The following is an 11,010-nucleotide window of genomic DNA, read 5'->3' on the forward strand; positions in this document are numbered from 1 at the left end:
AGATACTCATTGATACTACATATGAGGCAGTCAAGCAGCATACATACGAAGAAATAAATTACGACTTGACAACACAAAAGAAAATCCCGAAGAGGCTCTACCCAGATCTGCACACTGATGGGAAATAGGAAAAATAGACAGAAAGACAAGTCTGCACCCTTTTGAAAAGAGGGAATTGCAGATTCGGAGAAAGATGTTACTACAAACATCCCAAGGTATGTCACAAACTATGAAATCTATGGTACAAATGTGGCCATACCTAGACCAGCTTATGAGGATGATTGCAGAGATCTACATCCAAAAATATGCAAAAATCTAAAAGAAGGAAAAGGATGTAAGTTCGACAAAAAATGTAAATATATGCACCCTGTAGCCATGAATCAAAATCAATTAAATAATCAATCAAATAATAAAATCCAAAATAAGAAAGAAACAAATAAAGAGAGGAACAAAGAATATGAGGTGAAGGAAAAAAGCAAACCATCACCGCGATATGGAGTGTCAGCAAAGAATTTCCAAGCATCAGCTCCAAGATACAGCTCAAGAGATAAACACTGTCTTCATGATGCAGGAAGATATTGCAGATACGGAGAAAATTGCAGATTCAGACACAAAATGAATAATTATGATGAAGGAAGATCAAATATCATGGAAAAGTTGGATTTTTTAATGTCAGAATTTCTGGAAATGAAGAAAGAACAACATACCAGAACAGGAAAGAGACGTGGGGAAATCATTATTACCCATATAAAATGAAGGAGAAAACACGCAAACCATCATAGTGATGAATGCGCAGGGTTTAGTTACGAGTAACTCAAAAAGAAAATAGAGTACTTATAAGAACTAACCCAAATTGAAAAGACAATAGATATAATGAATATAAGTGAAACCTGGTATTCCCAAGAGACTGGGAATGACGATCAAATAAAAGCGTTCCAAACTTATAGATCAGATAGAAAAAATAGGAATCAAGGGGGAACCATGATATATGGGAAAGAAAAAGAAAAGAAAAAATATATGAGAAATATAGTATCTCAGAATGTGAACTAATAGCGGTAGAATTTGAATCTGAAAAATTAATGAACATGGTAATATATAGACCCCCTAATACTAAAGAGTTGACACAATAATAGAAAAATTGGATGAATAATATATAGACCCCCTAATACTAAAGAGTTGACACGATATAGAAAAATTGGATGATATATATAGAAATCACAAGGACTGGACTTATTTCCTATCCGGAGATTTTAACTTTCCTTTTGTAGACTGGAAAGAACGAATAGGAGATTGTGGTTGTATTTATACATATAAAAAAAGAGAGTAATAGTAGTGCAGAAGATAAGAGGCAATTCGAAAAGCTATTAGATATGCTACTAGAATACAACATTCAACAAATAAATCACCTGCCAACAAGAAAGGAAAATACTCTAGACCTAGTATTTGTGAACAAGGTGAATTATGTTAAAGAAATAATAGTTTATAATGCGAGTTTTCAGACCATAATGTCATAGAATTAACAGTCCATTCCAAAGCAAGTGAAAACAGAGATAAGCAAGATATGAAAAAAGTGGGAAGGATATGGAAAATACAACTTCTACAGTAAAAATATAAAATGGTCAGAAATAAATGAATTAAACAAAGATTGGGATAACATTTTCGTAAGTGATGATATAAGGGTAAGTATGGAGATATTATATAAAATATTAGAGAAAATAGTGGATAAATATATACCGAAAAAGAAAAGTAAACATCAGTCATGCATACCAAGAGACAGAAGGATCTTGTTCCAGAAAATCAGAAAGTGGAAAAAAGGTCTTGCAAAAGAAAAAATGCATGGAAAGTGATCGAACTAAAAAGTAAGATAGAAAATGCAGAACAAAAGATTATACAATCAAAAGAAAATTAAAAACGGGACTTGGAAGAAAAACCCTTAGTAAATATCAAGCAAAACCCCAAACTATTGTACTCGTATGCAAAAAAGATGAATAAAAGAAGAATAGAAATAGGCCCTCTAAGAATTGAAGGGAGATTAATGAATGAAAAAAAGGAAATACAACATATTGGCAGAACGATGTAAGAGAGAATTCACCCTTAGAATTGATAATGAAGATAATGATATAGAAGTAGGAGATGAAAATAGTGAATATTTAGCAGACATAGATATTAATGAAGCTGATATTGTGTAGGCTATTAATGAAATTAAAAATGGAGCTGCAGCAGGGCCTGATGGTGTCCCTGCTATTTTGTTAAAGAAAGTAGTTCATTCTATTGCAAAGCCCCTTGCAATATTATTATGACAAAGTGTAGATTCAGGCAAGATTTATGATGAGCACAAATTAGCATATATTACCCCTACTTTCAAAAGTTGATCAAGAGTAGAGGCAAGTAATTATAGGCCTGTGAGTCTAACATCACATATTATGAAAGTGTATGAAAGGGTAATGAAGAAAAATATTATGAAACATTTAATAAAAAATAATTTGTTTAATATAGGACAACATGGTTTCGTACCCGGAAAAAGTACACAAACCCAACTGTTAGTCCACAGTGAGAATATATACAAAAATATGAAAAGCAGAAATGAAACAGATGTGGTTTATCTAGACTTTGCAAAAGCTTTTGACAAGGTAGATCATAATATATTAGCGAAGAAAATTAGAAAACATAATAGAGTGGATAAAGTAGGAAGATGGTTAAAAGAATTTTTACACGACAGAAAACAGATAGTTATTGCAAACGATGAGAAATCGGATGAAGCTAAGGTAATATCCGGTGTGCCACAAGGTACGGTGTTAGCTGCATTACTGTTTGTTATTATGATTGCAGACATAGACAGTAATGTTAAGGACTCGGTAGTGAGTAGTTTCGCCGATGACACAAGAATAAGTAGAGAAATGACTTGTGATGAAGATAGGAATGTGCTACAAAGAGACCTTAACAAAGTATATGATTGGGCAGAGGTAAATAGGATGTTATTTAACTCTGATAAATTTGAATCAACAAATTATGGAGACAGAGAAGGAAAGCTATATGCATATAGGGGACCTAATAATGAGACAATCACAAATAAGGAAGCAGTTAAAGACCTTGGTGTGATGATGAATAGGAACATGTTATGCAATGATCAAATAGCAATTCTATTGGCAAAATGTAAAGCAAAAATGGGAATATTGTTACTGCACTTCAAAACAAGAAAAGCTGAACACATGATTATGCTTTATAAAACATATGTTCGTAGTCCACTTGAATATTGCAATATGATATGGTACCCACACTATCAAAAAGATATTGCACAAATAGAGAGTGTACAAAGGTCCTTTACAGCTAGAATAGAAGTTAAGGGTCTTGACTACTGGGAAAGACTACAATCCTTAAAATTAGATAGTCTAGAAAGGAGAAGAGAACGCTACATGATAATTCAGGCATGGAAACAGATAGAAGGAATAGCCGAAAACATCATGGAGCTAAAAATATCAGAAAGAGCAAGTAGAGGTAGATTAATAGTGCCCAAAACTATACCAGGAAAAATAAGGAAAGCACACAGGACATTAATCCACTACGCACCAGCATCGATAATGCAGCGTCTATTCAATGCATTGCCAGCTCATCTGAGGAATATATCAGGAGTGAGTGTAAATGTGTTTAAGAATAAGCTTGACAAATATCTAAGCTGCATCCCAGACCATCCAAGATTGGTAGATGCAAAATATACCGGAAGATGTACTAGCAACTCTCTGGTAGACATTAGAAGTGCCTCACACTCAGGGACCTGGGGCAACCCGAACAAGATGTAAGGTCTGTAAGGTCTGCAAGGTCTCTTACTGAGGAGATCCTTTTTATGGTTACATGCATGTAATAAGTTTATTATTAATATTTTCCAATAATAATACTATATGTGTAATAATACTATAAATGTAATTACAAAATTCATATGTGAGTATTTTAAATCCAATGATCTTTCCATTTCACTCTTTTAAATACTGTAAGGACAATCTCTCTCTCTCTCTCTCTCTCTCTCTGCTGCAAGTGTTAGAAGTACGTATGTATGTACGTACGTATATACCTTGAAGGGTACTAATGTTTAGGATTACTTTGAAATTATATTGATACAATCTCTAATATTAATACATTAATATGATAATAATTTAAGGTAAATTTGATGTAGGATGTTAAATAAGGTTTACATTTGGTGTCTCTCTCTCTCTCTCTCTCTCTCTCTCTCAGCAAAAGAATTGATATACAGACAAACATAATTGTTCAGTCCTCTCTTTCTCCCTTCTCTGGAATAGATATATGTATTTAAGGGGGGGGGGGGGGAATTAAGTGTTGCCTATAGAAGTTCCTTTCAATCTATTGATATCGTAAGGAGTTATATTCTCTCTCTCTCTCTGTTATTGGCTGTTTATATATTCCTAATGGTAAAATGTTTAAGATGACTTTGGAATGATATTAATAATACCAATTCAATGGTATATTTGATGTAGGATGATACTTTAAGTATACATTTGGTATTTGAACTTTCAAGATAGGCAGATATGGGCATTTTTAGAGGGGAGTTCTAACTATTCGCAGGTTTGAGCTATTTGCGGGGGTCCCTGGTACACATCCCCCGCGAATATGGGGGGAACAGTGTTCTTGTGTTAAGAGTCAGCGGCAAAGGTATGCTAACATATTATTTACATTCTTTCGCCCTTTAACTCTGGCTCAGACCTGCATGAGGACGAAATATGTATTTATCGTGAGGATGAGACATGTATTTAACGTAAGTGATATTGACCCTGTAACGGGACATGTATTCATCCGGAAATTACGCTTACGCTTGGGAATTACCAAGGGAACTTCAAAGGTTTGTCCGTGTTTTGTTGTTATGGTAATTTCTCTTCTCCTTCCTTTCACTTACTATCGGAAGAAGGTAGAAGGATGGGCGTGCGGTGTTGATGTTGGGGGATCTCTCACTTCGGAGGGCGGTGCCCTTGGATGTGTGAGGAGTATCCTCATTACTTTAATTTTTTTTTCCTTATTTTACAGACTAGTGGTGATAGTGTTTTCAGCAGTATTGGTTGGATGCTCTTCGTATTGGTTATCCTAACCTTGGAATTGTACCTATGACTCGTAGCATGTTGCGTACCGATCCTCGAGTGTGTGTACTGATCCCCTGCTGATAATCATTTTATGGAGGAGTTATGGAGTTCCATTTGACAACATCTGTGTGTGTGAGACAGAGAGAGAGAGAGAGAGAGAGGGTGTAATTGCTGTATGGGTAGTTAATGACTGAATTGGTTGTCGGTAGGTTCTGGGCTGTCTGCTGGTGCTGTTGATTGTTAGAGTTCTGTGTTTTTAGTGTTTTTTTTCAGTCAGTCTTGGGTTAGAGCCTGTGACGGCCAGTAGTGTTAGCAGCAGCAGCTGTGTGTTGAAGGCATTTTGGTCAGATAAGTTGTGTTTTGTTGATTTGTTTTTAGTTATTGTTGAGTTGGTGTTGTTTGCTTAGAGTTGTTGTGCCTGTGCTGCTGTGTTTGTTGTTGTTTGATTTCTTGGTGTTGTTATTGGGTGTCTGTTTTGCCTTTTGTTTTGTGTTGTTGTTTTTGTGTTAGTGATTGGTTGTGCAGTGGTCTTTTGTGGTTGCATTCCTTGGTTGTTGTTGTTGTGTTCCTTGTTGGTTTGTTGTGTTGTTGAGTTGTGGTTGTGTTCCTTGTTTGTTGTTGATTTGTGGGGTTGTGGTCCTTGGGTGTTGTGTTGAGTTATGGTCCTTGGTTGTTGTTGTTGTTGTGTTGCTGGGTTGTGGCTCTTGGTTTTGGCTTGTGGTTGTTTATATCTCTGTGACCTCGACCAGTGGATGGCCCAGAGTGGGCGAGACGAGAATCCTAGAGAATTGTTACTACGATAATCGGGAATCTTGCCGAAGGCTCGAATTCCTGGAATTTCTAGCATTCGAGAGAAGTACTGCTGCTGAAGGAAGAATATCTCGGGAGGGGCTCAGCCTGGATGGACCTGACGGTCCGTTGCCTCAGAAGGCGGTCAACCCTGGGATAGAGAAGAACGGGTGTGAACATCCAGTTCGGCTTGAACTATTGTCCTCGGTACCCTGTTATCACCATATAAGTCTTCCTTCGAGAAAACTTCTTCGCTCTCTTCATTAGAGAATGAAGGGTGTCGGCTTCCAGGCCTTATTCTTGTTCCTCGAATGGAAGAGAATTTATGATGGAGGTCTATGTACAGGAACCTACAAATATACTACGTATATTGCCCTCGTGACATGCTTCTGTTATCAGTTGAATTGTCCGAGGTGTAGGCACATAGCGTAGTTAACTCTACGGGTTGTGACTGAGACAAATAGTATCTTCTTAATTGAACTGCAACTCGGGACTGCCCTGCAAACCTCCCAGGAGTTACCAGTTTCGATTTTGAGATACCTATGGGATTTTGACTAAGGAAAAATCTATTTCTGGGGGAAGACCTGTGTCGCCCGGTGAAATGTCCCTATAGCACTCATTTCTAGGTATAAATAAATGCTAAATATACCAGAGAAAAAAGCCATATGGAATGCTAGAGTTACTACCTCCAGCTCGCTCACCCTCATAGGGTGTCGGTATAGCACAGGGGCGAGTGGAAACCACTATCACAGATGCTTTGCCAATTAGAAGTCTCCTCTCTCAAAATCCCCCTCTAGAGAGGTGCCGTTACAATGTCTACCTTCCGCTCGCTACTATTACCTCTACCAGAAACCCTCATTCCTGAAATATGCACCCAATCTTGGGCCAGCTAAAGGGTGGGGAAAGGAAAAAGAGAGGGATGGGTTCACCGGGCGACACAGGTCTTCCCCAAGAAATAGATTTTTCCTTTGTCAAAATCCCTTTTCTGGGCTCGACCTGTGTCGGCCAGTGAAATAGTAGCAGAGAATTGGCCATACAAGCTTGGAAATAAAACTTAAACAAAAATTTATATGAAAGGAAAATAAAAATTTTCTTAAAATTATTGTTTTAATAACCAAGGTAAGGATAACAAATTACAAATGGTAAAAAGCACCTAATATGACCAAATTCATACTATCAAGGGAAAATGCAGCAGGTAATTAACATAAAAACAAATATATTAATGAACTATGTACATGTACAGGAGTTGGTTGATGAGCAATCCAGTCTGGAACAAAAGGCAGAAAGGCAGGGATTACAAGCGAGGCAGGTAGGTGAGAGCGAGTACCAAAAGATAATTGATAGCAAAATAATAAAATACAGATTTAGAGTTACATAACTAGGCTGTATCAGGGGAGACAATGTTCCCTGCAGCCACTGCCGAATATTTAAGGGCCTCTAGAGTTTTCAGATAGTGGCGTTTAAAAACTGTCGGGGATTTCCAACCCGTATATTTTTTAAGATCCTCGAAGTTCATATCATGAAAATAATTAACTGAGGTAGCCACTGCCCAGATATCATGGACATGAGGGACTGAATCCGGATTGGCTTGTTAAATAAAATAAAGAATTTGTTGTCTGATAGCCTTCAAGGAAATGGTTCCACCCTTCTCTCTAATAAAAAGAGGACCTGAAGACTTTTTAGTTCTGCCCAGATAAGATTTTAATGTAATAATAGGACATAATGATGGGTCCTGTGGAAGAGGGACAATCTTCCATGGAGACCACCTGTTTTGTGGGTCTTCATTCTTTGCTAAGAATTTCCGATCTGGAGAGAGCAGAACTTCTCCTGATGGGAGGAAATCAGTATGATTTGGTTCTCTAGAGAGAGCCGACAGTTCAGATATTCTGGTGCCTGAGGCCAGAGTCATTAAAAATAATGTTTTCCTGAGAAGGGTTATATATGAGCATGATTCGTTATCAGTATCTGAAGCCAACCTGAGTAAGTTATTTAAAAACCAGGAGACCGTGTGAGGGCGGTCTACCGGTCTCAGACGAGCACATGTTCTAGGGATAGACGAGAAGTACGAATCTGTTAAATCAATATTAAAGCCAAACTGAAATATCTTCCTCAAGGCAGATTTAGTTGTAGTAATGGTACTAGCAGCTAGGTCTTTTTCGAACAGAGTTCTAGAAAATGAAATTGTCAGATTCGTAGTCATCTTCTGGACATCTGATTCTTTTAGAATGATGGCTAGCTTCCTTACTGCCGAATCATAATGCCTGAGTGTTGATTCTCTTTTGTCTGACTCCACGAACAGAGTGTTTAGTGGGTCAATACTAGCATCCTTCTGTGCTGCAAACTTCATGAAGTCCATAAAGTTAGGGCATTCAGAATTCTTGAGGAAGCTGACACAGTCCAAGTTTGTACTATTTGAGTCAGTTTTGGGTTGGGAATCCGTCTGGGACGGAGTTTCAACTCTAGTAGAAGAGGAAACCAATTGCTCTTCAGCCAGTTGGGTGCTACCAATGCTATCTGTCCTCCGAAAGATCTGAGTTTGTGTAGAACTTTCAGCAAGAGGTTTATTGGCGGAAATAGGTAAATCTTCTGCCAATTGTTCCAGTCTATGGACATCGCATCTGTGGCATGAGCCAGAGGATCCAAATTGGGAGCCACATAACACAGAAGTTTGTGATTGGACTCCGTGGCGAACAAGTCTACCTGAAGGCCCGGGATTTGTTGGCAAATCCAATGGAATGATTTTGTGTCCAAGGACCACTCCGACCCCAGCGGAGTTGTCCTGGACAGTGAGTCCGCGATGACATTCCGTACTCCTGCCAGGTGAGTAGCTGACAGGTGCCAATGATGTTTCATTGCCAACGAAAAAATTGCAATCATCACATGATTTATTTGGCTCGACTTTGAGTCTCCTCTGTTTATGCAATAAACTATCACTGCGCTGTCCGAGACTAGTCTGATATGAATGTTCCTGGCCGGAGCTAGTCGTTTCAGGGTCAGAAAAATGGCCATTGCTTCTAGTAAGTTGATGTGGAACTGGTGGAATGTTGTCGACCATGTTCCTTGAACCTTCTTGTACTGAGAGTAGCCCCCCCATCCGCTCAGAGAGGCGTCTGTGTGGACTATCAGAGACAGTGGGGGAAATTGTAGTGGCACTGATTTGGAAAGACTCCGGACTTCTGTCCATGGGCGGAGTCTTTTCCTTAATATTGGCGGAATCAAGGAGATTTTGTCTCTGAACTTGTTGTTGGCTCTTTTCCGCCATACTCGATTGATATCCTTCAGTCTGGCTTTCAACAAAACACCTGTTATTGAAGCGATCTGAAGTGAACCCAAGATTCTCTCTTGGGTACGACGAGAAGCCCGTTTGTTCTTGAGGAATTGTCTCGTAGCTTTCGCTATCTCTCTGCACTTCTTTGGCGGAAGAGATAGTTTGTGTGTGGTTAGGTCCCATTGAATTCCAAACCATTGAAAGCAAGACGCCCGAATGAGACGAGACTTTTCCTTGTTTATCTGGAAACCCAGGTAGTCTAGGAATTTTATTATTTTGCCTGTTGCCTTGCGACATTCCTCGTCGTTGGTTGTCCAAATGAGCCAGTCGTCTAGGTAAACTACTAACATCACCCCCTGAGCTCTTAGTTCCTGTACTACTGTAACTTGTCGCATTGAATGTATGAGTTGAGACGGGACTAGTCCAGAATCACTCTTAGTTTGTCCTAGTCCTTCTTCAGTACACTGAACAAACGTCCTTGAAATTTCAGGTGACTGACTTTCTTTATTGCCTTCTTTTGAAGAAGGACTTTGGCATAGTCTAGAAGGTCTGTTGTTGGAATCTGATGGAAACTGACTGGTGGAGGAGGCCCTTTCTTCCATCTCCACACCAGACCTATTGATACAATACTGTGGGCCCACGTACTGAAGGTCCAATGGTCCCGGGAGAGGTACAGTCTCCCGCCTACCTGCAGAGACTCATTGACTGGTTGAGGTCTTACTTCCTCTGCCTCTTGAGAGAACTCTAGAGCCAGCTCTCTGCTGGTAAGCACCTCTTGCTCTGCTACCCCTTGCGTGCCTATTATAGCCTCGAAACGCCCCCTGTGTTTCAAAGGAGGCGTTGAAGGCTGGGGAAGTCACAAGGGCAGCCAAGCTCGAAGGCTGTTGAGTCGGTTGACTCTGCAGCAGAACAAACTGCTGTTGTGGTTGTGCCTTAGATGTCGAAGGCTTATTCATTTGGGAGACAGGAACTTCCTGTACCACTGCTTGAGGCTGAGAGGTCTGGAAAGGCTGATACTTCCTAGGCCTCTTCCTACTTTTGGCTTGTGGTCCGGGGGTCTCAAACTTCCTTTTGAAGGGAAGTCCCCAGCAGTTGGCCCCCCAGATCGATGCCTTTATGAGCTTGTTAGGCTCATGTCTGATGGAGGCATTAGCAAAGACATGCTTCCTGCAGGCTCGTCTAGCCACTATGAAATCATACAGGTCCGATTGATAAATCTGCAGCAGTGACTTTGTCAGGACCCGGAATAGAGGCTCCTCTGCAAAGACAGAAGCTGTCAACTCTGCAGTGGTGACTGAGTTAATTGACCTGCTCAGCCTACATCTTGCTTCGAATTCTGCCTTTATCATGGTATCCAGAATTTTAGGCAAACGTTCACTGAATTGTGTGGAGGCACACTCTGGGTCGAGTTTGCCTACTGTGAACGTTGCCGGAGCACCAACCCAACACTTCAGATCTCCGGGAAAGAGCAAAGAGGTAGCCTCCGTCTCTTTTAGCTGAGGCATGGGTTTATCCTCCATTCCAGCTTGCAGTGTCAATTCTGCGATCTTCGATGTGCAAGGTGTCGGGATGTTATCCGGCGCTACGAACATGATATAGCAACTTTTGTGAGGCGTCAACTTGGTGTTGACGCACTCCCATTCCGTAAGGGTGTGGACCCATGCCCACTGAGCCTGATCTCTAGGGTAGATCACTGTCTCTTTCGGGACCTTGTCTACCCTGACCAACGCTTCCTCAGCTAGCCTAGCGCAGCCCGGGAAGGGGAATTGTAGGCCCGGTGGGAAGAACTCATAGTCTTCCACGGGTCGGGTTCCGCAACCCTCAATTGTAAGCCTGCCCTCTGAAAATGGAGCATGTAGAGCCAACTGC

This window comes from Macrobrachium nipponense, chromosome 49 (assembly GCF_015104395.2).
Source record: "Macrobrachium nipponense isolate FS-2020 chromosome 49, ASM1510439v2, whole genome shotgun sequence".
Classification (NCBI taxonomy): Eukaryota; Metazoa; Arthropoda; class Malacostraca; order Decapoda; family Palaemonidae; genus Macrobrachium; species Macrobrachium nipponense.